The sequence below is a fragment of the Lichenostomus cassidix genome, chromosome 1Aa (assembly GCF_008360975.1).
Source record: "Lichenostomus cassidix isolate B80296 chromosome 1Aa, HeHo_3.0, whole genome shotgun sequence".
NCBI lineage: Eukaryota > Metazoa > Chordata > Aves > Passeriformes > Meliphagidae > Lichenostomus > Lichenostomus cassidix.
In genome coordinates, this window is record NC_139480.1 from 28,020,845 (window position 1) to 28,045,984 (window position 25,140).

Here is a 25,140-nt window from a genome sequence, read left to right on the forward strand (position 1 = left end):
GATTTTTTACCCAAAGGCAAATGAAAGAGACAAATCTATGGTGCTGACAGTGGTGTCTGTCAGATAACTTCTAATGATTTGTTTGCTCCATCTGGCAAGAACTTAAAAAGCTTATTGTGTGATGGCAACTAATATCTAGTGATATTCTTAAGATATTTTTTTAATTAGTTCATTACAGCAGAATCTTCTGCTGTATGACCAAATATCAAGAAAAATAAGAAATATGGAATAAGTAATCTGAAAAAATAACCAGAAGGCAAGAAAATACATCTTTGAAAAACAAAGGAAGGAAAGCTTTTAATACCTGATCATTTATTCAATTAGAACTTAAAAATTTCATGAACTAGAAAAAATAGCATCTGGGCTTATTTTTTACCCTTACCTTTCAAAGAGCAAGAACATGTCATCTTAGAAGAAGGAAACATTTCCCAACACAATAAAACTTCCATTTTTCAATATTGGTAGTAATAACAACAAAGCGTCTATTTTTTTTTTTTTTTTTAAGGAACACAAACCAATGAAAATTCCATGCTGAACAAAAAAGCACTAAATCCAGGAAAATCTCAAAAGGGAAACTTGGCTTCATAATCAAATACCAAAATAATTTGAAAAATCTAATAATCTGCCATATCCCAGCAATAAATAATATATCCTGCAAACACAAACTTAGAAGGAAAAATGTCTTTAATCACAGTAATAGTTCTCCTGCTGCCCAGTATATCAAATTACCTTTTCCTTTTCAAAACAATACATCTTCCCAATCCCATTTATTCCTATAGCCTCTGGGCCAGGTTCTGATCTCAGATACACTGTTCAAATCCAGAGTAACTAAACTGAAATCATTCCTTTCAATTGGGACATTTTCTCTGGGTTAAATAGAAATTATTGACCAATGGAGCTGCACAAATAGATTACACAGAGGTCAGTTTCATGTTTCAAACCATGAACTCTCTTTACTGAGCACACCACATAGCATTGACTTAACTGAACATTTGCCTAGCCAGACAAATTGCTAAACTGTTTTCAATGCTGTCGTTCTTTGTGTGGCAGACAAGTATGTTTTTTTCCTATTTTGGTTTCAATACTATTTAAATACAGGGAAGTGGAACTGCGAGGAAGAGTCCTGTGAAAGAATAAACCCTGTGCAAGTGATCCCATCCTTCCCCGACAGATACATCTCTGAATCATCCAATAGCTTTCCCACCTGACCTAATGATCCCCATAAGCCCATGGCTACCACTTCTACAACTAACCACACTCTTCTGGCATGGCAGTGTGTCTCCAGTTGGTCTGGGAGGCACTGGTGGTCTCCTCCTGCCTGCAGAGCTAAGTGCTGTGCTGAGGTACTGGTTCACACTTCTGACTTCTTTCAGTACTGGGGCAAGTTGTAGAAATTTCACAATCTCTCTGGGTAATGTATTCAGCGCAGTGATGCTCTCCTGATGTTTTCCCCAGTTTTCAGAGTGAACCTCGTGAGCTGTGACTTGTGGTCACTGCCCTGTATTGTATCATTCATTAGCTATGTCATGAGGAAAGCAACATCATCTTTGAAACTGGCTTTAAGTACTTACAGGCAGCTGTTGGGTTCTCCCAACACCTCTTCTCACCAGACTTGACCAGCGCAGCAGACCCTCCCAGGCAGAGCTAAGAAGGCACTATGAGGTAGCTGAAAAGATGGAGTAGGTGTCATACAGTGTTTTAGAGATGGGAAGCCCTGAAGAGAAGAAAATATGCAATGTTCTCTACAGCACAAGTACATTAAATATATTAAATCAATGTGCTTATGGTGCAAAAGGAAATAACTGATGTTTAGTCTAAGAGTGAATCTCTTACTGCTGCCAGGCTTCTTCTTCAGGCACCTTCAAAGGAGTACTCTGCTCCTTGAAACCTTCAGGTTTAAAAATAAAACAAAGAGGGAGGATGGAATACAGAGAAGAGGGGGAAGGGTGTTTGTTAAATGAATTGAAGGCTGCATCCAAATCCAGTCCTGATTACAAGCGTCAAGCCTTTTCTGAAATATCTCAGAAGAGTGGAAGGTTGGACAGATTTATAGGTGTGCATACTCCACTGGTTTTTATTTTGGAGGTGTATATATATGAGCAAAGATTAAAAGCCAAAACAAATGTTTAAATCATTGTATATTGGTGGTACAGTGGAATAAATATAGCATAGACCTCAAGATTCTAAGTAATGCTGATTGTAAAAGATAATTTCATCTTTGCATTCACCTCACTGAGACACAGAAAAAATGCATTAAGAATTATGAGAACAATTTCATAAGTACTACTACCTCCTCTCAATCCTTAAAGTGTTCATTTTCTATTTTGATGTGGATCCCATTAAAAAGAGAATGCATTATAGACTTGAAAGTGTTTTTATTTAATAAAACATACCCACAGAAGGTGGCCATATTGTATGTCAAAAGTCAGAACTTTCTGAAATGGTAATACCACCTCCCTAAAAAAACACTGAGTTATAAAAATACTGCCTTTTGTTATTGAAGTCCCTCCCATCTGACAGGTCCCAAACTGCTACATGGATAGGAATCTTTTCACTGTTACAAATGTATTTGGAACAGCTGCTCCAAAACATTGCCAGAGAATTTTTTAAGCAGAATGTTGGGAATTAATTTAGAAAACTGTGATCATGAAAGGTACAGTTAAGGCAGGCCACTTGTAAAGCCAAGGAGAAACTTACATCAGCAGATTTATAAAAAGTGGTCCTTTAGTGACCACAAATAGTGGGAATCATATTTTACGTCTACTCCAATTGACATAGGTTGGATTGGTGCATATTAAAAATATCCAATGTCTCAGGCAACCCTTGTATGAATTATAGACATAAATAAAACCAGCCAATAACATCCTTCTATCCAGAGAATTAACCCTATAAAATCTGACTTTTTAATTTACTCCTTGCTGAGAAACAAGGATTTAATGTGCCCATGAGTATTTGAAGCAACTTGGTCAACAAACATATGTACCAACATATGTGGGAAGTACCAGCACAAATATGGCTGGATTTTGTACAGCTTCATCACACAACAAAAGAACCAAATAATAAAAAAAAAGCTATTTTGCAATTAATCAATATCTAGGGGTGATGTCAGTGCTTATATTTGCAGCTGCACTAGGATTTCTACAAATATTCCTGAACTTTACAACAATCCAGAGAAAATGCCAATATCCATTTTATGACTTTAGCATTTGCCATAAGGGTTTGTTTCCCGCAATCTGGCAGACACTGTATATCCTTCACAAATAACAGTTTTATCTGACTAATCTCCACATGACCAGCAGAAAAGGACCTGGGGGTGCTTGTCAACAGTAGGTGAGCATGAGCCAGCAGAGTGCCCAGGTAGTCAAGAAGGCAAATGACATCCTGGCAAGTATCAGCAGGAGTGTGGTCAGCAGGATCTGGGCAGTGACTGTCCCCGTGTGCTTGGCACTGATGAGGCCACAGCTCAAGTACTGTGTCCAGTTCTGGGCCACTCACTACAAGGACACTGAGGTGCTGGAGACTGTCCAGAGAATGTGATGTGACCAAATTTTAAGCATTAACAGTATTTTCTAGATCTGACGCATTTCTGACTGCTCTGAAGAGTACAGGCCCTTGCATCAACACATGAGGACATTGGTGGAGTCCATATTTATATAAATTTTTAATTTGGATTCTTTATTATTTAAAAGTGAGTGATCTCAGTCAAAGAGAAATATTTTGCTTGTTTAATCAAGAGTTTTGTGCAAGTAGATATGTTAAGCAGAATGTTTCCTCCTTAGGAGTACAATGTCTTCTGGTGCTGATTAGAGAGTATAAAAGACACACTCTGCCTACATTTCTTGGGATTATAAATCACTAAATTGTGAGCTTCACTTACCTTAGAAATTTTGATAACAACATTAATAGAATTAGGAGTTATCTGCCCCAGCAGGAGATCGTTAAAAACAGAAGCTGCAGCAACATGAAAAAAAGTAAAAAAAGATGGAAAGACATCTATTTTTATGGCCAAACCTGGTTGTATTTCTTATGTTTGATGTAAGGCAGTAATAGTGTTTTCTCTTGTTCTGCAAGATTATACAAACCTTTTTTCAACAATGGAAGAAATTCTACCCATTATGGTATGCTTGTTTGGGTTTCATGCATAATTAAAGCTGGACAAAGGCAGCCTCTGATCAGACACTAACAAGCAGAATTGAAAAAGTCCAGCAGCAACCTGGTGCTGATAAACAGGAATTCTGAAGGGCTGATAAGCAGAGAGGCATTGTTATCCAGGAGAGGATTTACTAGCCTCTGTTTGGTTTGTTTGCTGGCTTCAGGGCAGGATCAACTTCTGTAAAAAATATTGAGCTTTAATTGCTCTTCAGTATGCCCAGGTTCAATGAGCCTTGAAGCCAGTCAGGTTTCCATCAGTTTCAGTGGGACTGAGATCACACTCGAGATGTAAGAAAAGCCCTACATCTTTCTCTTTCCATCCCCGCCTTTGTGCAACATTCAAGTGAATTTGAAATGTGCTCCAAATTTGTCCTTGCATTACTTTTCCAGCCCTGCCATTAAAAAAGCAATAGATTTGAATTTTACCACTTCTATGCAAAACCATGATGTCATAGGCAGTAATCTCTGAAGCTGTCAAGAAACATGGATAAAGTGGATCCTACTCTCAGTCTGGCTGCATGAAACCAAAGTAGGATTTAGAAGCTCCAACAAAAATAACTCATCCTGTCTCTGTATGTTGAAGCGTGAGGAAGTTAGTGAGAAAGGTGACATTTTCCCCAGGCTTCACAGAAGCAGCAGCAATTCTGGAAGCAATCAATCTAAATCTAAATCAATCAATCTAAAACTAAAATCAATCAAAAATTATCTGCATGCAGACTGGGGATGAAAAAGGATAAGGGTGGAACAGAGTAAGGATAAAAAGTAATAAAGGATACCCTCCTGTTGAGTCACAAGATTCAGCATGAACCTTCTTCCCAAACTTATCCTCAGATTTGACAGGGTTTAATAGTACTTAACATTTAATCAACAGCCTAATTTAAATTTAACTAAAGTTTCTATAGAATTTACTATAATCACAACAGTAACACATTACAAATCTTTTGTATGTATGTCTGCAAGGACACAGAGAATCATACTACCATGTTACCTGAAAGGATGCTGTGACAAGAAGCAGCATTTCATAAGGGCTTTTATCCAGTGCTGGTCTCAGGTACATACTAGAAAAGGACCTTGTGCAACCAACATGGTCGCTGTAGGGGCAGCAGTGGTCAGTTTACAAACCCAGCTCATTTACAGAAACTGATTTAATGAAATCCCTTGAGACATCACCTCACAGTTGGATGGAGGGGGGAAAGCCTGAAAACCAGGCATATGCCTGACCCAGGGGGCCTCAAGATCTTGACCTCACCAAAGGTACTATCTGTCTTCCAGTCAAACATCTGAAAGAAAACAAGCAAAGACCTCTGAACTTTAGCTCCTCTGAATGGAATTAGAACAAGACTTGCATACCATACGTTCCTTTAGAAGAGTGGGGGATTGCCAAGGCAAAGGTTGGAGTTAGTTATCTTTTAAGTGATTTGATTTTATTTTATTTAAGTGTCTTTGTCTGTGGGATCTGGATCTCTGGAAAATTCACAAAAGCCTGATTAATCACTCTTGCCATCTGTGATTACAAAATTTCTCCACAATTTTAAATCAACCTGGGGTAACAAGGGCTTGGAAGTTTCATAGAAAAATGAAAAATAAAATTAATTTTTTAACTTGTTGCAAAGATGTGAATAAATCTAAAAGAACTATGACAGTTCATAAACTACAGGAGGTAACTAATTCAGTAAATATTGCTAAGTATTAACATTTGAAACCACAGGATGTAACACATGAATACCTAATTTCTGGTTGTCATCATAGGGTGTGTGAGTAGTTACAACACAAGCCCAAAATATGCACCAGACTCCCCTGTGTTAGATTTATCCAGAAAAAATATTTTTAAATAGTTTTCTGCTTCTCTTTGTAGTCATTGAATGTTAATGGCTGGATGAAAATCAAAACTTAGAATTAAAACATTACACCAAAATACATTTCAACAGCTTTAGTCTGTGTTCTGAAAAATTTTCTCTTTTTCATGATCATTAAAATTACTCCCTGGAGCTCATTTCACACAGCTCACAGTTCTCTAAACTTCATTCTGGTTTGTTAAAATATACATTCCCAGTCTATGGAGTGAAATCATATAATCAGCCTTAGAAGCTTGACTTCAGCTTGAGGACTTATATGGGTGAAGCAAGAAGGAATAAGCAGTATTTTTATTTTGATGTAAGCCTGCTTGAAGGAAATTTGTTTCTAATCTAGCTTTATTTCTGAGTTGTCTACTATCCATTTCTTAAATAGCATTTTCTATCTCTGTTATTGTATATTTTTATATGCCTAAAGACCTTTACAAGGTTTGCAATTCTATTGTAGCAGATGGTGAATAAATAGGAAAATACAAAGATAATAAGTGCCCTGGAGGCCTTACAGTTGATAAATATTTACTTAGTTATTTAAAGAAATAATATTCTGCACAAGGGTTGTTTGAAGCTATTCATTTCAGCTGTCCACTGCAAGGGTTACTCTGTGTCCTGCCTCACAGCCTACTTATTTCATTTCCTAACTGGATGGCAAACCTTTTAAGCAATAGAAAGATGAATGGTGAACAGTAAATAGTACATTTCCTAGAGGAATTTTTGGGCAAATGACCACCTGTGCTAAAAGCAGTGGAACACTGAGGACTCATAAATATTCACAAATACATTTGACAGTTTTCCAAATGTTTGCAAATTAGCAACATGACTCTACAAATAATGATGACACCATATATTTCCAGAAAAAATTAGAATATATAGATGCATTGTTCAATTGTGCATGCTTCCAGGTGCTTTCTGTTAACAAACTTTCTCCCTTTGAATGATTTTTTCATCTCACTTCTTAAAATAAATCCTACCGCATAGACCACTATCAAACTATCCTGAAAACAGCAGCAGCACTCTTGGCTTGAGATTGAGTTTTCCAGTGACACCACACATTTCAAACAGAGTACCACCCACAAGAGATATGGCTGGGGCAGCATCTTTATAGAGATCTCCAATAGAGATGGTCTGGAATGGAAATTCTTCTCAGGAGGGCAATAATTCCAGGAATGTTATTGTAAACCTGCTGACATCCATTCCTATTAAGGGGAAACAGGCAGTAAAATTCTTGCTCCTTCTAGAAACATCCGTACAAGGACAATTTTTTTTCAACATGTCCAGAAAACAACAGTAGCCAACACAGACCCTTGTGTATCCAAAAAATTAAACCCACTGTAATTAGAAGTAGGCCATTTCAGATAATAACATTTTTGAGAGATGAAGAAAAGCCACAGGTGGTAAATCATACACTGAAAAGATTTGCTAAACACACCAGAAGACCAGAGATTTGTAATTGCATACTTAGTTGATTGAGCAATGGGGCCATAAGCACATCTTCAAAAGAACCCAACAAAAAAGGCAAAGAATAATCTGAAATGCTAGTAAAACACAAACCCATCTCTGAATAGAGTGATTCAGCCAAAGTTATAAACAGTACAAGTAAAAGAAAAAAATAACTTGTGAGATTACAACAATACATTACTAATATTAAAAAAGTAGAATTAGTTCAGTGAAAAGAAATTTCTAAAATGTTTCTAAAAACAGAAGAAAAAAAGTTGAAATGCAGAATGTTAGCCCTTCTTAAATTTACTTCCAACTCAGAAAGACTGCACACTATTTATACGACACCACAAAAGTGCATGGCTTCTTTCCTGTGATATATAAGCAATTTCGGACTTTAAAGAGCTCACAGTCTAAGCATCAGATTTCTCAAATGATACCATCAGTCACAAAGTTTAGTATCCTGAGTACTCGTTTTCTGAAACTAATCTTTAACTCATTTACTGCTCCTGCTCTGTTAATGTTCATGAAAAAAGATGACACACAAAGCATTCTCAGATTGATGCTATGATTTCACAATGGACATCACTCTGTCATAGAAATTAAATAATCAATACTGTTCCCAAATTAGAAGAGAGATTGGCACAACAGGCTGTTAAAATATATAACAATCAAATTATAGACTAAAATATTAGTTGTTTATTTAATGATCCCTTCAGTAACACTTATTTTTAAATGTTCTAGGAGAATCTTTTACTTCCCTTACAAGTTATTGGGAGCTTCTTAGCATTTTGATTTTGTAAGCATTTTGATTTCGATTTCACTCTGGTAAAACCCTGCTCTTACCACAGTGGAAAAATCTCTTGTTCTGATACAAAATCCTCATTAAAGTTGCTGGACAGAAAGACCATCTCTCCTGTGCTTTACACAAAAGGAAAATGGGATTTTCCAATGTACTAACAACATAGAAAATCCCAGTTCACACTGTTAGCTGCATCAGAAGATGCTGGAAACTTGCAAAATGAGGAGGATAAATAAACAGAGAAATCAATAGAAATACTTAATAGCGAAAAATAATCAAATGAACTGGATGTTGCAGTCAATCAGATATTACTTGAATTTTATAGATGAATGTGACACTGAAAGTTAATTTACTGCATAGAAAAGAAGAGTTGCATCTGCAGCCTTTGACTGACTGTTATCACACCTTCTCTTCCCAGGGCTCCTAAGAGTTTTTTCTGGTGCTGTTCATTCCTTCCTTATCTGCATTTCATTTTCTTCCTTTTTTTTTCCAAACAAAGTTTCATATAATTTTGTCTTTGAGAAAAAGCAGTAACTGACATCTCAAAGAAGGACCATTCATGGACATGAGGACATGTACCCCAGGGGAGCTGAAAAACAAGTCACCTGAACAAGGATTTGAATTCAGTCCACTTATGAAGAAATGCTGATATTATCTACTTCTTGAAAAGACTTCTCTGTGCAGACCAGAAAGTGGAGGAAGTAGAAAGCTTTCTGACTACTAAATGTTTCCCATTTATCGTGGTTCCTGTGATATCCTGGCAGAGATTGATTTATAAAGCCAGTGGTCCTTAGTAGTTGCTAGGATACAGTGCTCTGCACTCCATCTGCACACGAGGGGATGTGCAGCTAGAAACTGTGGTTTCTAATGGAGTAATTCTTCTGACTTCAACCTTGCACCGAGAAATATCATTGTGTGGCTTCCCCAGAACAACACAAGCAAGTTTTTGTCCTGTATGCATATATTGTAGCTCAAACCAAGCTCAGCTAAAGTGAGTCCTTAATAACATTTTTCCCCAGGTACAATGGCCTGATGCAGATTCCAAGTATAGAATTTTAGAAAATCCAGGGATAAGGTGGAAGGGAATTCCTGGGTCATGTATCTAGTCCTTTGATATTTCTGGCTACCTACATAATCCCCTCCTTACATTTATCAAGCTCCATCTTTAAATAAAAGACAGGATTTTTGTGCACTAATGTGTAGCATAAATTCAATGTGTTGCATAAATTTATTCACGGATTTTTTGGAGGGATGGGAGGTAGTGAAAATTTTTGTTTCAGTTAAAAAGCTTTTTTCTCCTTCTTTTACCATATCAATGCATTTATAAGCACTAATCTCATCTCCTCTAAGTCTGCTGTTGTTTGACTAACCAAACCCAACAAAAGCCCCTTACACCTGAATTGTGAGTTCTCTTTTCTTGTTGTATTGTGATGCAGCACTTTTTTGTACTTCTTTCTTTGAATTTTTCTTTCTTGAATGTTGGTAAACATGAAAGTGCACAGTGATTCCAAGTAACATATAACAGTGCATAAGTGGGTTCCCCTCTCTACTGGAAATACTTCTCCTGATACTGCCTAGTATATTATTTTTTTTCTTTTTTTTTTTCTATTTTTTCTTTTTTCCTAGCTGTTTTCAATGGGTAGCAACCATTCCTGTTATTCCTTCTTTAAAGAATCACCTCGGATTTTGCTCTAGTTTATCTAATTCCACTCTATAATTGCAGGCATCAAGTTAACCAGATTTCTACTGAATTTGCCCTGTTGATTCGCTTTGTACATTTAACTGATTTAATCATTCTACATTGACCTCTTGATCACTAATAAAAGTATTTAAGGCACATCATTTGGAATCTTGTTTTAGAGTGCTAGTTTCCCTTTCAGCATAATCCATCATTGGATTATGCTGCCCTTTGAGGACTTCCTTGCACTAATTCTTATCTCAAGGAATACCTAACCATCATATGAAATGTTTTACTGAAGAACAGGTAGGCTACAGCTACTGTGTTTCTATTTTTCCCTTGCCAAAAAAAGAAAAAAAATTCAGTCATTAAAGAAGCCTAAAACTTGGTCCTCTTTAGTAAGCTGATACTGTATTTTAGGACATTGTCTATTACTCCCTATAGCTTTCATTTTCCCTAAAATATTGCCCGTGAGAATAGTTGGTCTGTGGCTGCTAAGTTTGCCCTTTAGCATGTTTTTATAAATGACTCTTACTGGCCTCCATTCAGATGGGCTTGTCAACTTAGTGAGTTCTGAGCCAGTGTTTGTGGAGCCATTTCCACTTTCTGTTCAGTCCTGCTGTCACATCTCTGTTCCATCTGCTTGTCTTCGGAGGTAGAGAAAAAGGTATTAATTGTTTGGGGACCATCCATACACTGGCCTAAAATAGTGTCCTTATTTTTTTTCCCTAGCTCTTTATTGATTACGGTTGGAGAATCTTTGACTCTTTCTTCTGATTTTTCAAAGTCTAAATTGCTATTCACAATTCACATTGGGGTCTTTCACTTTCAATCCTCCAAATTTTGGTTTCTTTTTTTGAGCCAATCTGTTCTGACTCTGACCTCAAAGATTCTTTGACACATTTCAATAGCCTATTTAGTAGAACTATTTTTCTAGAAAGGTCTGGAGGTCTATTGCCTAAGAAAATGAATTTCAGGCCAGTGCTCTACCTCAATTCTGTGTCTTTGCTCTTCAGACTGAATTGCTATGATATAGTCCTCCCCTTTAGAGCCTAATACCACAAATACCAACTTGTGTTTATAAATACTGCTATTTCATTTAAATTGGAATTAGGTCAGTACTGTCGTCACCTGATACATTATTTTCTCTATTATTTTCTGTATAATAACTTTGGTACTTGCCCATCACCAGCTTAAAATACTATAAGTTCTTTGCAGTTCCATGGCTTCTTCAAATAGGAGGTTTTTAATCTTCCACTCTGAAAAATTACTAGGTTCTTCTGCTGATGTGACATCTGTTGTTCACTATATAAATGTGTAATTTAAACTCTCCCATAATGATACAATCACCAGGTAGTTTTATCTTTCTCATGATACTAAAGCAACCCAAGTCCAATATTCACTGTAGAACCCTCTCCCTTTCCCACTACGGAATCCTTTCTTAACACATTTTGGCACAAGCGGATCCTCTCTTAGCCATACTATTAATTAACATTTCTTTGCTGCTAGCCATATTCTTAATATCTAGTGCTACTACATTATCTTGACAATTCCTTCTGCGTTCCTTTCACAGTGTGCACTGTGCAGTACTTGCACTCCAGTTGCAACTAGTATTCTATCATGTTTCTGTTATCCCTCTAAAATCCTGTTTCATGTCATGGATCAATAAGCCTACTACTTCCATCTTTCTGTAGAGGTAGCTTTGTTGCATCAGATATTGTCATCTCACTTCACCTGGTTTTGTAGCTGGGTTAAGTACAGTATTTGCACTGATTTATTGTCTATCCATGGAGGTTTGGGGTGGTTTTCACCCTGTGTTTCTGCTATCTGATATTTCATTATCTTTGGTATATCCTCACTGACTTGGTTTTACTTTCTGGTGTTAAAATAAGGTGATGGTAATATAGCTGCCACACCAATTTCCCTTCTTCTCATTCTCTGTCTTCTGTAATTTAAACCTCTTCCTATTTATCATGGTAAACTTTTTCCTAAAGAGATATGTTCCAAGGATTCAGGTGGAACAAGTCCTTAGGAAAGACTGTTCTTTGGAAGACGGCTCCTTTCTCTAATATTAATTTTGCCCCTTGATGATAGATTGCTGCTTCTGCTACTAGAACTATTTTTTCTATTACTATTTCTTTCCAAGAATTTACATGATGCCCATCACCTTAGGAAATGGCTTTAGTCAGGTAACAAGGGTATTTTATCAGAATATTAACAGCATTGCAAAATTCTTTTTTACATGGCTCTTGTTTCAGGCAAAAATAGAATACCTTTTCTGGGTCTTCCTTGCTTCTTGGTGTTTGTCTGTATTTTCCAAAAAAAACACCTATTTCAGTCACACTACAGATGCAGGTGTGATGCAGCAGGCTGCAGGGGGGCAGCAGGAGCCGGCAGCCCCCCGGAACAGGGTCCCTGGACTGCATATCTCCACCGGGTTCGGGGTGCGCGCTTCCCGGGGTGCTCTCACGTGGTGTGGGTCTCATAGCCACAGAAATTCAGCAGGAAACAAAGTAAGATGAAGGAATGAACTGGACCCATCTCTGTTCTGCCAGGGAGGTTTATTTGGGGTAAGGGGAGAGGGTTGCAGGGAAAGGAGGCGGGAAGGAAAGCAAGGACAGGACAGGGGCTGCCAGCTCAGAGATGAGGCTTCGGGCTGACGCAGGCACTGGCTTATAAGGGAAAGGAAGGGGGCGGGGGCTGGCTCCCCTGGAGCCAGTCCCGGGAGATGGAAGGGAAGATTGGCAAAGGGTACACACCAATAGGTTTCAGGTACAGCAAGATGCATATTTCAAAATGAACCAATAGCATACATGGCAGGGGAACAAAGGAAGCCACATGGAATCCTAAAGAACCACATTGCTACACCGATGCTTTGCTGTAGCCAGAGTTGTCCAAGGACACATGCAGGACAAGTTTGCAGGTTAAGAGACTATTTTTATTACGCAAACTGGTACAGCTGAGAAAATTAATCCAGCTTTTCAGCGTGAAAGCACATCTTAGGGTCATTTGGTGCCTGAACTGTTACAAATATTAATAGAGCTTTGTGTCAAAATGGCCCTTCAAGGTATAGAGATACTATCCTCTATTCATATATAGTGTAAGTGGCTTGACTGAGTCACAGTGAAAACCCTGTACTAGATGTAGAACCAGAATTCAAGGGATCAGGTTCTAAAATAGATGCCATTCTTGATGACACTTCTAATGACATTTGTTAAGAACAAAATGGAGAAAAAACATGGCTTACTACGGAAAGTTCATTAAAGAGTATAAACTGTTACTAGAGGAAAATACTCTAGAATGTCTACCCACTGCTATATAGACATCCATAATAAAAAAAAAAAAGGCAAAATGGGATAGTGTGATCTAATGAGCCTTCAGAACAAAATGGAAAGAACAAAGGAACACGGATGCACACCTAAACATGGTGCATAACTATGCACAGAATACAACCCTGTGGAAGCAGAATGTCAAATAAAGTACCTGATGAATAGCAGAAGGACACACAGGATAACAACAGGAGCAGGGCCCTGGCCTAAATAGTTGCCAGTTTAAATGTCCCTCCAGCTCTTCACATTTTGTTTAGGGGGTGATCAGTTTTTCTCATCCCACCTGCAGTAAGCAGTGTTCAGTTTTGATGTAAGAATTAAACAACCTTATAGGGTAATGAAAATAGGATGGCATTTCACAGCAATAAGTTCAAGATCACACACATAACTGGTGTATAGCACAGCTAACAATAAGACTGACAGCAGTAACACTAATTTACAAGCTGGAAACTCAGGAGAAAGTCCAGGTCTATCAGAGAGCTGACCTTCTGGGAAAGGAAGTGCAATTCTAGATAGACCAAGTGAATATATAAGTAGAAACAAAGCTGCAGAAGCTTCACTACCCAGAGCATTGGAAAAAGTTCCCAAGCCTGTTGTGTACCCTATTGGTGGTGCCAGCCAGGAGCAAGTGCAGATCACAATCAGGAGCAGAAAGCCAACAGTATGTCTGTTAAGCCTAGAAAAATACAAGCTCACAGAGGATATCATGCCTCTCTGTAAACACATCCAATATATAAGCACCAGGGAAAGCAAGAGCTGTTTAGTCTAAAAGCCAATGCTGGCACAAGAACAAATAGACCCAAACTGGCTATGAATACATTTTTACTGGGCATTTTAAGAAAATTTCCAATCCCCTGAGCAGTGAGGTTCTGAAACAGCTGCCGAGAAGGCTGTTTGAATGAAAACCTCTGAGTCTCTTCAAGCTGAAATCAGTCAGTTTATTAACAGTGATGTGACATCACTGTTCAAGAGAACAGAAATTTGACTGAAGCCTCACAAGACTGGTCCCCGTCCTATGTTTCTTCCTAAATACTAATACCTAGTAATAAATCAACATTTTCTCTTCAAAAACTGATTGCCTAAACGATCTGTCAACCAATGCTACGATTTTGTCTTAGAAGAGACTATGCTGTGGTGAGGAGCTTGAGCAGCTCAGTCCTGCATTTCATCTCAGGAAAAGCTTTAAACATAAGGTGTTATGATGAAAAAAATTTGAAAGCAACATTGACATATATTTAGAAGTATCTGTGTAACAACAAGCACGTGCCTGTTACCCCTTGAAAGTATTCTAAATAAAGATAAGCATATGTTTACACAGACTTCGGGGTGTAAACTCTTCGGGGCAAGGAGTCTGCTTGTGTATTTTTTTTTCTTTTAAAGCAAAGTACACATCTATACAAGCAATCACAATTTTAGATTACTATGGTTGATGGTCAGTTGATAATTACTTCATTAATCTCAGATGTGCAAGAGATTACTACCAGGTACTCAGACCTTTTTGAGCAGTGAGACATCTGAAATACTGTGCACTGAGCCTATTTCTTACATCCACAGCAGGGGTGTAAATATTCACAGTCATTTGAGCATCACTTAAGCAACAGCAATAAAGACCCGGAGCATTTTGTGAGAATTAATGACTGTTGAGAGTGTTAATAGCCTGAGGTGGAACTTTGGGCCATTAACCCCAACTGGCCATTAAACTTCAAGAGAGGTCCAAGGCTGAGGTCATTATGACAGTCACAAATTCTAGAGGGGAAGGTATTTTTATATATGCTGATTGAACAGTATTTAATCTGTACCTTTGTAAATCAAAGCTACCAACAGGTTAAAGAAACTATAGATCTCTAGATGCAACCAATAATTTTCTTCATCTCAATGAAAAAGACTGAAAATGTCCACATACCAGAAAATTCACAGCCAGGTTGAAAATGTGTTCAGCATTTGTAAAACATTCACAAAATCACGGAGATACTTCTAAAATTTTCACTAAATAAACCTTTGAGTATCAATCCAGACTTCTCCCTTAGAGTTACCGCAGCATGTATAAGCCCAGATACAAGGCAGGAGAAGGAAGGTGAGGTGAATAAGACAGTAGAAGTCAGTAAAAGGGGTGAAATTCACCCAGATCCAGGGTTAAGCTTGTAGACTTCAGGACTTCTTCTTGAAGTCCCAGACATATCTTGATGGTACAGAATGCACAGGCCACCTGCCAGCTTCTACACTGGTATCTAGTTTACACAGACCATGCATTTCTGGCAGTGCACAGCTTTGCCACACACGAGAGACAGGATGAGGACTCTGAGTGCTGATGAGGGGCAGCACTGACACCAGCTCAGAAGCTGCCCACCACATGGGGTGTTGTGGGTCACAAGAGACCTGAGAGGAGTGAGGGTCCCAGGGCACACACCTCAGGTCTCAAGCACCCAATTAGAAAAGGACACATAGCTAAGGGCATCCAGATACTCCTTATACAAATAATGATTTAAGAGCAGTGAAAATGCCTTGATTTGTAAGGAGTATTGAAGGGTGTTCCTGTGTGTGCAAATGGAGCTGCCATAATGGCAATAATGCCTCTCAGAGGGTATTCCTAATCCCTCACTTACTAATGCTCCAACTCCTGACCTTGTGGTCCTGCACTTTTTGATGCCTCTATAAGACAATTCACCTGACTAAACTGACAGAAACATGGAGAGCAGGGGTTATGGTCTCTTTTCAGGTCTGTTTATTTGGGAAATAGTAGAAGAGCACACCCTGCAACCAGGAAATGGGGATGGAGAGACACCAGCCATGCAGAGCAGATCACCCTAAGTGATGCACCATTTCCCACAGCGAGAAAGAAGTATTAAGCTACAGTGATTTGAAAACCTTATCAAACAGGGCAGAAAAGTCCCACAGAGAAATCTGTCTCCATGAAAGACAATGGCAAAATTCCCATCCAGTTTCACTGGAGACAGGAGCTCACACAAGATGTTCTTTCCACGTCTTGAGCAAGATTTCCTGCTAATTTCTAGGGGAGAACTGAATAGTACTAAAAAGGTTTCAAAAGACAAATAGAAAGTAAAAAAAGCTAAGTAAACATATTACTCTCAGTTATTTGGAACAATTAAAATGTGGAGACAAGTAGCGTTTCAGATACACAAATACCCACTAAAGAGAAACACTGCTCACAATATGTCGAATTCCCCAACTGTTTTAGCCATAGCAGTATCAGAAACCAGGTATGAAGTAGACTGTTGGCAAGAAGCCAGAGCATTCCTGGATTGCACATATGTTAGATGTGCCTAGCATTTACTACAGCAGTGCAAGAGCACCTCTGCAGTCAAGGGTCAGTGAGTATTTCAATTATAAACAAAGAAGTCGAGGCTCTAATGGCTTGCTTGTTTCAGAAGTCTAAGTAAAAAAATGCAAAAACCAGATGTGTAGAGAAAAGCTGGAAAAAGAATGCTATCAGACAATTTTAGTTCAGAGATCTTCCAACCTCAATTTTTTTTCAGAGCCTGGGAAAAAACATAGCCTGTAATACTGTTTTTAAAGCTTTTTGTTTGCTGGCAGTTCTGAAGGTAGTACACGTTTTTTTCACCTGTGGGTTTGCCCCTGAACAGTTGTGGCATCCTTATGCTCTCTGCCCTTGGTTCTCATCTTATACAGCAAGCACAAAGCACAGCCACACATTTAGAGCAGGAGGTTATGGCGCACACTTTCTATAAAGGACTGGGACAGGTTAATGCACCTGCCAGACACATCCGGATAAACAAAGTTTATTTTGCCTTCACAGGTCAGCAAGCTACCTCCCTATCAAGCACATGTTAAACTGAGATTCTGTAATGCCATGGCAAGTCCACACAGCCACAGGCAAATGAATATTGATGTCCTGGGCTGCTTCTGATAAAATCAGCATACTCTGAGTGAGCCACCACAGCCTCAAACCCACACCAGCACATCAGACCCTGTGCCAGGGTCTCCCTACAGCTGGAGCTCTGTGTGTTACATGGCCTCCAGTGTGTGCTGTGCCAAAGCCTGTTAGGAGTGGGACTTACAAAGCACAACTAGCTGTTCACGGTGTAAGAATGATTATTGGTGTGTGCCAGTTGCACCAAAGGTAACAGGTGAGTGAGATTATGCCTATGCATTGATTTCAGTGGGAGCAATCTGTTATTTTCATCTAAAAACTGAACGAGGAAGGACTTCACCATGTTCTTTGGCCAGACATGACAGTGATGATGACTTTGAAACTGCTGTGACAGCTGCCTGTTTGAAGGAATGAAACAGGATTTTAACATTTCTATTCCTTCTTTCCCACAAAGCATTAACCCAAATTGTTACTAGGAATAGAAACATTACCATCACTCTACTAACAGGCACTTATAGATCCAGCATCATGCCACTCAGAAGTCATGCTTTCTGGGATATTTATGAACAGATCTAAACTATTGGCACACCCAGTGTAGTTATGGGAATTCATATTTTAAAGAATGAGCCAAATACCAAAGCATTTACTTCTTCAAGAAAAGGACTGGAGCAGAACAGTTGCTTTGCAGCCTCATCTTTTAGCAAGAGTATCCACCAGTTTCACCTGTGTAAAGGGGCATTGCCTTTGGAAGGGCAGGATTTTGGAACATGTCACATAGGGCATTAGCATGCCCTTAAATCCTAGCTGAGACAGTGCAAACACCTGCTCTCTGAGGACACGTCGTGTCCAGAAGAGAAGGAATGGATTCGAAAGTTCCCCATCTGCCCTCAACATGAAGAACAGCTATAGATAATGGCCTGTGGTTTGCAGTTATCTACTCCTAGTTCTGTACAATCAGGGGGATGCCGCATATGCCACAAGCTGAGTGCAAGATGAAGCAATTAAAGCAGATACTTAAAAGCAGCCTAAGTACACTTTGCTAGGAGCCATCCATTACAACAAGCAATATATCAGACACCCTTCATTATCAGGAATCTGTCCTGCAGGTACTGGAATTTCTCCCACTTGCTTTATATTGGGCAAGAAGGTGAATTTTTCCCTATAGTCCCATACAAAGGATCTTACACCAGCTCCCACCGAGACTCATAAGCGTACACTGAGAGACCAGGATCTGAACTTTGAGCAAGATTTATGGATATGCTAAGGCACTCTAGCTGAGTGTAATGGCGAGTGACCTCATGTAGATAACTAACTACTGCTTACAGCAACTCTCCCGTTTCTATTAGCTGGTATCAACTTCTGGCTACCTTTTACCTGGACAATATTTTTAACACAGTATCATTGGATGTCATACGCATAACATTGTGAGAAGCCACAGTGTGGTCAGAGATATTTTTATTATGTTTGCTTTACTTTGGTCCACCCTCATTGCCTCTGATGCAACACGAACCGTCATTTTATGTTGGAATCTCTGAACAAAATCAGGTGTCACAGTCTGAGGCTGTGACAATCTCTTTGGAGAGTCAGTTTGATTTTCTTCTCTGTGGTGTAATAAATTTAAAGATTCAGTATCTAAATTGGAGGAAAGACTATTGTTCCAGCAATAAGGCTGGGAAGGTTCAAGACATTGAGTGACCTGCAATTTAGGAGCTTTTTCAGTAGATTCTTCAGGGAGAACAAGTGTTTGCCATCCTTGCCTCCAAAACACCACTATTTACCCCAGCTTTTTTGTGTTTTGTGGCTAGGAGTAGGTTGTCTCTGAGGAAACTTATATTCATGTACTAAAAACAATTGTTCTCCTTAACAGCAGTAAATTTCATTATAACCTTCCAGAATTTAAAGATCCTGCTCAGTTCATTTCCTATTGAACTCTCCCTGTTTTCCCTTTCCTGTTTTAGCTCTGTGCTGCTGGAAGGTCTCATGCAAACTCCAAGTTGGCTCCTTTATGAGGGCTTTGGAATGAAAGAAATAGAAGTGCTTTTACTTTCCTCTCTTCCTTGGTTTTAATAATTACTCTTTCCATGACAGTTCTCATCCTCAAATCTGGGTTATCCTGGTTCTTTGGATGTGACTCTAATCCTTAATATCCCTTCCACAATGAAGCATGGGTGGGAGCAAGTGTGTTCCTGTCTAATTAAGGAAGCCTTCCCTGTGAGAGCACCATTGTGGAGCTGGAGTGCACACACTCAATTCCTGAGCGTTGCCTTCTCACACTCCCCCACTTCTGGAGCACATTCTTCAAGGATCAATGTCAGCAATAGAGTGAAAGTTTCTCTGCTTTGGAGATGAAAGTAAAAGTGTGGTGCCCAGGCTGTGCACTGCTGATTGTTGCTTAGCAATGAAATGTGCAGCACACGGTGATGGTGCAAAGATACCAGAGCGTTTTTTTGAAAAGGTAAAAGGAAAGGGACAAAAAGGTCACACTAATAATCATGAGAGAAATGGGAACATTATCAGATGCAGCAGCTCGAGAGGAGGTCATACTCCCTTAGCCTGTCTGTGAAATCGTCTTTCCTCATTTACTTCCAACTCCAAGGGACAAAAGCAGAAGCAAATTCAAAGTGTTTTGTTCCTGCTCCCGCCTCACTGTTAGCAATCCCATTCCATTTTAAAACACTGGAATAGAATCTTTGGGGTTTTTTCAATGTAGGCTTGCTCCTGGGTTAAAGTGAAAAAGGCAAAGAATCTGCCACATTACACTGAAATAATAGCTTTAGAAAGAAAAACATTTACTAGCATAGATGAAAACACAAATACTATTTTCAGGCTAGAGCAAGACATCCCATTAATAATGTTCTAGCAAGGATCCCAGAGGCAGCTAAATAAAACAGGAAGGTCAGGCTGAGCTAGGCAGGAGGCTTATGATCACAGTTATACTCCAGCCTCAGTGGAAAAAGAATTAAAGAAAGAGAACTCGCATCCTTCACAAAGCAGAGTACAGAAGAAATGTGACTTGTGGCCTTTTTGTTAATACAGTATCAAATTTAATTGAACCTTCAGGCTCTGATTCAAGTCAATATATCTGGAGCTTCCTCGAACAATAAATCTTGATGTTAACCACAGTAGAGGTCAATCTCTGTCTAATATATGTTTTGCAATGCATTTAAAGTGGAGCTATAGTATGTAGATGGTGAATTATTCATACACACAAACTGTTAATGAATAAGTCAATATAAAGATAAGATTTGGGGCCCTTAATATTACAAAGAGGAATTAGCTCTGCAAGAACACAGGTTCCCAAAGATAATCTGACACCATGACTCACCTGTGCACTCATTCTATTTGTTTTTACCTCACTTATTTTTACCTCACCTGAGTCCATTTTTAGACTGAAAATTTGCATTCTGAGATTTGGAGCCTGGGAAAGTGCCTCTCCTATGTTGTACACAACCTTGGGGAAGAGACTGAGACCTACCCGTGGCTTGGAGGAAGCTGTGGTTCCCAGAGCTGCCCTGCCTGGGGGGACAATGTGTTCCTGACAAGGCACCACCTCACCCAACCTCCCCACACCTCTCTTTGTGTGACAATATCAGAAAACTCTGGTGGTTCTTGCATTACTCCAGCACCCCAGCTCGATGAAGGACTGGAGCTGAAGCTGCAAATTCTTTCCTCCTGCCTGCCAGCTGTGGGAGGGGAGAAGGCAGACCCCAAGGACCACAGGTACTACAGCCACCAGAGAGGAAGGTCATTGCATATCCTGCAGCTTATCTAGGCCTAGTGAGCTCACAATTCAACAATTCAAAGATGTTCCATAAACCATGGTACCAATAGGCATGGCTGCTTGGCTCACCAGGTCTGAGATTGCCTCAAACAGAGGAGACAGGGCTACGTGATGGAGGGCACAGCTGTGTCTCCCATGAACAAATTGCCCTTTTATAATGTAGCCTGGTGTCCCAGCATAGCAAACAATTACCATCAAAATTAAAGTTAATATAAAAAAGCATGGCTGCAATTAAACCTTTTGAAAGCAAAGTATGCCTTCCCATTCCACCTCCAATTTCTCTGTGATACACAGTCAGTCCAGCCAACTCCTGCTCATACATATTGCTAGAGATTATTACACAGTAATCTTTGAGACACCCTCATGAAAATAAAGGGCTCTGAAGTCATTTTATGAAAACTGAGATTGTAATGTTTAACCTATGGTGCAAGAAGAGAAAAAGCAAGAACAACCAGTAAGATACAACTTTAAGCAACGTGTTACTTGAGAAACCCAGTCACAGCCGACATGGGCAAGCCTGTGGCTCTTGGCTGCAAGAAAATATGTTAGAATACATGCAATAAGAATGGGGGTTCTGCTTTAAATATGTCTTTTTTCATTCCTCAGTGAGCATATGTCTTTTCCAATAACATTCAAGGAGTTAGTAAGCACATCAATAAAAGAATGTGGCAGTGTTTGCCAAGTGTCATTCAGATGTGAGAGAGATTTAACCATTTAGCACAGCTCCCCTGTCCCATTCAATCATTGGACTTGCTTGTTACAGCTGACAGATTCTGAACAAATGTCTTGACAGAAGGATCCCCATTGGTACTGCTGCCGAGTCAGTGAGAGTACCTTATCAAAGGAGAAGGAAAATTAGGGATGCAAACTTCATTTCTCAGACTGCAAGAACTTGCTGTGGTGAATAACAGCTGCAAAACTCCACTTGGGCCTTTTCTAGATTTAAACAATCTATAGTAATTTCACCCAAACACAAAATGCAATTTTTGCAATGTAATCTGATTTTCCTGTAACAAAATCTAACTCACTATCTCTGTGAAAAGTGCAGAAATCAAACAGAAGAGGAATCACACATTTGATTTCTTGGAAAAAGTATTTTTTCAAATCCTAGCTCTACTCTTTGGCATGGTGGGCCACTGTTTTGTATTTAAAACAATCTATAGGATTATAGAAAGCATTTAGTACTTCTAGGTCTGCTGTTCCTGCAACATCTGTCTCACAAAGTCCTGCTCGCCAGTGACAACAAATTATTTCTCAGCACTCTGTGTCAAACTAAAACTCTGTAAATAAACTAAAGAAAGAATGCACCAAAGGTAAATACAAGAGATCACTGATAAAAATATCCAAAGTCCCAAATGGAGGCCCCTAATAATCCTATGAAGTACTTTGGAGACAATGAGTAGAAGAGTGTGCAAAACATAAGCAAGACAAATTGCTTGGTATTACAACAAAGTTGTTGAATTTTTTTCTGAATACTCTTAATGTAATGACAACTCCATGTCCAAATTCTCTCTCAACAGCTTTGAGGAGTAAACTATAAACGGATTTTCCTTTGAACTTTAGGAACACTGTAATCTTGAGGGATTTGGAACGACACTCCTTATTAGAATGACATAGAATTAGGCACCCTACTCTCTGGAAGGCTTTGAAAATCTCTGTGCCAGGTGCTAGCAAGGCCTGTGTTAGCTAACAGGCTGCAGCAATACCCTGAAAAGGTGCTGTGAGAAAGATACCTAAGAGGGACAGCTGTGCCCTTGGGCTGTGAAAGAATGTAATGAGAAAAATGAGGAGGAACTGAGGAGGAGACCTAAATGTGTGAGAATAGAATGCAATAGAATGTAAACTGTAAGCTGTGTAATTAACCAGTAGATTAATAATCAATAAATATAAGCACAGTAACAGTATATTAGTCACTCATACGGTGAAATAAAATAGAGCTTGCTTTATGACCCACATTGGGCCGTGTCGCTTGCTCTCTCTCGCCTTCTAATCTAACTACAAATCCTCAGCTTCTTCTTCAATCAATAAGCCCAAGCAAAGCATCTGCCATCACAGCCTGACCTTTGCATCTCTCCTTGGGTTGAGTTAGGGTCTGGCAGCCCAGGGTAACATTGTGTCTGATGGAGGGATGCTTCATCTTCTGGGTGAAGTAGGATGCTGACCCTGTACTTTTTGCTCTTGATTTATTTGTGCATGTTTATGCATGTGAGAATATGGTTATACATCCAATGTCCACTAGAGCAATAAGAGCAAGGGTCATCTTGAGGAGTGCGAAAAGCATTTGAACTTAAGTTCAGTAGTTGGAATATAATCCAATCTGTTAACTATTGAAAACTCTTGGTGTGCAATGGCTTTACTGTGACATCCTAGTATGTGAACTGACCTGATGGTTCCCCAGGCTAGATCCTGTTGGTGAGGATTGTGGATCCTTGAAAGTGGCTTTGCTTTTGTCAGTCTGACCTGCTCAGAGCCGGTAGAGGTCTGAAAATTACTAGTATCTTTCTTCAACACAATCAGGAAAAATAGATATGCTAGCTGGGTCTTTCAGGGAAAATTAATTTTCTCTTGAAGCTAGCTGCAATATCATATCAATGGGTTTGCAGAGCAATGCTTCCAGATGCAAGTGATGCTGCAAATCCATGTTTGTGTAGTAGGGACAGTTTGGGGTTTTGAAAGGACACTGTAAGGTCCCAAGCTCAGAGTTTTGTTTCTCTGAAAAATGAGTAGAGGATCAGTGTTCTGGTACTCTGGAAGCACATGGCATGTTAGAGCTGCTGGTGCTCTCCTCCATATCTCTTGCACTTTATGTGGCAATTTCTGCTGATCACTGCCCCCGGCTGAGCTGACAGAGCTCAGGCTGTTTGCTCTCAGCTGGATACAACGACTGAAGAAAACGGTGAAGATTTTTCTAGGCATTGCAGACAGGCTCTTACGCTGCTTGTGCATTTCATCTGACTGTGTCATGGAGTCCCTCATAGCATTCCCACCTCTCCCACTGCAGAGGAGATTTCATTTCCTGGCTGCCTGTGCTGAGCAGCCTGCTGCCAGACACAGGTCAGTGGCTGAGATAAGTAGCTGCCCCTCACTGAGACAGAGCCAAAGAGAAAAACCTGATGAGCTATACATATGTATCTACATGCCAGGCATATTATACCACTCAGTAGGTTTCCTACTCAGCCTCTGAACCTCTCTTTTCCATTTTGCTGGCATCTGCCTCTGTTGTTTCCATAGATCTCGCCTGGAGGTTTGCTGTATAAGTGTTTTCACAAATGAGTTGGTAAAAATTATAAGCTGCTAATCGAATATTACAGAGCTGTTTTGTTACATATATTTTTTCCACCTCTTGACCAATTCCCACATTTCTGAAAGAGGATGTACTTTCTCCTTTTGCTCCTCTCCACATTCTTCCTTTAGTCTAATTCCTCCCAGTAATTACAATTTTACTTTCATAATTTGCTGTTGTCCTGAACTTTCCTTCCTTGGATGCATGGTAATAGCACTTCTGACATCATCAGAGAGCAGGTACCAGTCCAGTTTCACTGGCCCCACAGATTCAATATTTTCCTGCCTCCTGAGCAATAACACAGTCTCCCTTTCCTACCACAGTCATCATTATTATGTATACTACAGAAATGTTTGGCCTGTGATGGAATAGATTAGCTTCCAAGCTGAAAAGCAGGATCCCTTAACATAAAATACCTTCATTACCAAACACAGTTAGTTCAGCCAGTGATTGGGAGACCCTTAGGAGTTTGCACACAGCTTTTGAGGAGTTTGCAAAAGGTGATAAGGAGAAGATAGACTCTACATACTGTAGAAGAGGCTGTATATGAGAAATGTCTACAGGGGTTCACACATCTAGTCAATCTGCAACTCTAAAGAGGTGAGAAAACCTACAGGAGGCAAAGAGAAAACCATGACATGCAAAGATGCCTGTTCATAGACCTTTTCCATATCTCTAGTGTCAAGGATAGATTTCCAGTTGTAGTCCATCCAGGATTTAACAGTGCAAATTAACTATTCCATGCCATCTCACAGATTTCCACCTAGGATTTAACTCCTTTTTAAATATGACAGCAAAGACCAAAGCAGAGAATCTGCAGAGCAATGCTGCAGCCACCATTCTCAGATATAACTCAAGCCATCAACTCAGTCAATACAGACAGTTTACTCTCCTTTGGGCAAAGCCTGCACTGAGCACTACTATTGATTCTTTACTAATAAAACCTTTCTGATGGTGGAAAACTATTTCTAAAGACAC

At 39.4% G+C, this 25,140-nt stretch overlaps 1 long non-coding RNA gene across 1 annotated transcript in view; it reads right to left on the minus strand.

The window, feature by feature from the left end:
* Positions 1 to 295: 295 nt before the first annotated feature.
* Positions 296 to 25,140, minus strand: part of LOC146443369 (uncharacterized) — a 28,294-nt gene continuing 3,449 nt past the window's right edge. Inside the window, exon 2 of the long non-coding RNA XR_014847051.1 lies at positions 296 to 1,714. This is a non-coding gene — a long non-coding RNA (uncharacterized LOC146443369). The remainder of the gene's footprint in view (positions 1,715 to 25,140) is intronic.